This window comes from Quercus suber, unplaced genomic scaffold (assembly GCF_002906115.3).
Source record: "Quercus suber isolate HL8 unplaced genomic scaffold, Cork oak 2.0 scaffold_725, whole genome shotgun sequence".
In the NCBI taxonomy this organism is placed as follows: Eukaryota; Viridiplantae; Streptophyta; class Magnoliopsida; order Fagales; family Fagaceae; genus Quercus; species Quercus suber.
In genome coordinates, this window is record NW_027070165.1 from 1 (window position 1) to 3,518 (window position 3,518).

Below are 3,518 nucleotides of genomic sequence, written 5' to 3' on the forward strand. Positions count from 1 at the left end.
AAAGATAAAAAATAAAAAAAAATAAAAAAAAAATCATATATAATTTTTATTTAAAATATATTGTTCTTGTTTTTAAAAAGCAAAACTATTTATTAAGTTTTTATATCCAAGATCAATTGATAATTTAACTAATCTATTTCATTTTTCTTATAATAGAGTCAATCTTTTATTATAGAATTTGATAATTAGTAATACCCAACCAAATAGAATGAGCCATTTATATAAACAATTAACGATTAACAAAAACTAATTTTCTTAACAACCATAAGATAAGAGAGTTAGTGTTTTATTACAAAGAAATAAGTGCAATGATGTGACAACACAATTGTGTAAACAGTAAACACTAAGAGCATCTCCATCAGTAGATGCATAATTTCTATCTATTTTACAAGAAAATACACGCAATTTCTATTTTACACGCTCACTTTTACAAAACACCCAGATTAGTTTGTCTATTCTACATATTTATTTAATAAAATATTCATTCTTGACTCAATACCCAGCCACCATCAACGATCAAAGCAACGACGATCATCAACCAACCTCCATCATCAACCCATACAACCACCATCATCAAGCCAGCCTCCATCATTAACCCACTCATCAAAATCCAAAACCACTAATCAAAATAATCAAAATCCACTTATCAAAATTATCAAAACCGGCTAATCAAATTCATCAAACCCACTAATCAAAACCATGAAAATCCAGAGATCAAAATCCTAAAACCATCAAACAAAGAAAAAAGATAGCAACGACAATCAGCAAGGCAGCGGCGATCGGTGTGAGCAACAGCGAGTGAGGTCATCAGTAGTGGCATGGCTGTGGCGAGACTCAAGAGAGCAGCGAAGCAGCAAACCATCAAAACCCACTGATCAAAATCCCAAAACCATCAAACCGAGAAAAAAGATAGCAATGGCGATTGGCGAAAGTAGCAACGATCGGCGTGAGCAGCGGCAAGTGAGGTGATCGGCGATGGCACAGCTGTGGCGAGACTTGGGAGAGCAGTGAAGATCAGTGGAGGAAAAGAGAGCTTGACGTGAGAGTCATACCAAGGAGAAAAAGAGAGAGTGAGGTGGAGAGAGAACATAATAAAATATCAAATGTAAGAGCTACAGTAACTATGCATATATGCACGGTTACTGTAGTACTTATGCATTTATGCACAATTTTACACCCACTGATGTGAGTGTTTTTTTGATCAAAATGTGTAAAATGTCTTATGTCTTATATATATATATATAAGAGTCTTATGAGACATGGCACTGCCTAATTCTTTTTACACACAATGTTTGAATCATTCGTTAACTTGTTATAAGAAAAAAAATTATACTTGTGAGATACATGGGTCACTAACAAAATTATATATAAACAAAATCAAATATTTCAATAATATAACTAAAATTGAACACTAAAATATATAGTAACACGTAAGAAAAATATTTATTTTAAGTTATATAACGAAGTATGTTGTGTAGAGTAAAGTTTTTATTATAACAAAAATCCATAATAAATTATTAAAATAATTTAAAATACATAAATAAATTCCTTAAGCTTCATTTTGAGCAAATTAAGTTGATACTTTTAATGAATTCATTATGATCCATATGATATATAGAGAAACAAAGGGTAAAAAAATAATTATAAAAGATAAAAATGAGAAGGCGTCCACTTGGCATAATCTCTAAAATTAGGGTAGATTATTAAAATAAATAATGAAACATCTTTTAAATTTCTAAAACTCTTGGTATAAGAATTTTACTCAAAGCAAAGTTTGGAACTTTAACAATAGCTTATAAATCATTATATGAGAGAGAGAGAGAGAGAGAGAGAGAGAGAAACTCCTTTCCAAACCTTGCAAGTCTCATTACATCTAGCAAAACGAGCAAGTTCATGTGTAACCTTGTTATAGTCTCTTTTTAGGTGTTTGATCTTCTAGCTATTGAAGAAATCCAGAAGACTAAGATTTCCATGGACAAGATGGCCGATTTCCCCACTAACTTCCTTTGATAAAATGTTTTGAACAATTGAGAGTGAATCTGACTTGATGATAACTTGCTAAAGTTCCATTTCCTTCACTAGCAGGATTCTAGTTTCCCCAACCATAACTTCAATCTCCAAAACCATATAGTTGCAGGGAGTGACTTGCATAGCCCCATTGCAACTTCACTCTTGGAATCTCTTATGATAACTCCCAGACTTGATTCCTCCCCCATCTTTCAATGTTACCCTATCAACATTTTATTTCATAAACCCTAGCTAGGGGTCTTTTATAGCTTAACTCACATGTTGTTGGCCCATGAAGGAAATAATTAGAAGCTTCTTTATAATCTTGAAGAAGATTTGAGGCAAAGTTCTAAATCAAACGGCGAGACGATGGCGGGATAAAGAACTAGGCGTCGACACATCGTTAGTGGCTCTAGTTCTATTGCCTCTCTCTCTCTCTCTCTCTCTACTAGTCTGTTCATCTTTTTTCTTTCTATCACGTTCAAATTTTTGGGACTGTTCTATTTTTTATCTCAAAAAAATTAATAAATAAAAATTGGGACTGTGTTTTTTTTTTTTTTTGAGTTCACATGAGTGTCATGTGCCACTTCCATTAGTGTTTTAACATTAGACTAACTGATGTATTGATTTGGCAGTTGTTGAATGTTTAAGGAGTAAATTGGCCAATATAAAAGTTGAGGGGGGGGGGGTTTTGGCCACTACTCTAAAGTTCAAGGGGTGTGTGAGCATTTTTCCAAAAAAAAAAATATAAATATAATATCCATATCTCTAATTCTCTAAAACAAAATAAAAGTTTTGCATTTACAAAATCAAGAATGTTTTTACTAAAGATACTTATCTATTTAGTGAAAACACATGCGCGCACACACACACACACGCACACGCACACACACACACGCGCAAATATATATATATATATAGGGGTAATTCTATCGTACCCTCCTAAAAAAAGGGGGTACGGTATCCACTAGTAGGTAACCTACTATACCAGGTTACCAAAACTTCACATTTAATGATTCTATGTAGTTCCAACATCACATGTGACAGTTCTTTTATCAAATTTGGTGGTTCTCTTACTTTTTCTCATATTTGACGGTTCCATCTTCACATTGTATAGTTTCAACATCACATGCGACAGCTCTTTTGTCACATTCAGTGGTTCCCTTCTTTTTCTTTTTTTTTTCTCCTCACATTTGACAATTTTGATGGCAAGCGGAATCACACTCCATTCGTCCATGTAGTTGTCCATGACCAAACCACATCCAAGTTAGTTCATGAGAAAGGGAATCAAGTAAAAAGTACTACAAGAAATGAATAAGCTTTGTCCAAGGGTTCAATGATCATCCAAAGTAATTTGGTTGTCCATGACACGAGAAGGCATGGACAACCATTCAAGACTTAGCAAATTTCAAAGGATTTTCTACAAATACAAAGTAATTGGACCATGTTCTGCTATTCCAAGATGTGGGGGTGAGTTCCCTGAAATCTACTCTAACTCTCCCACTAAGCCC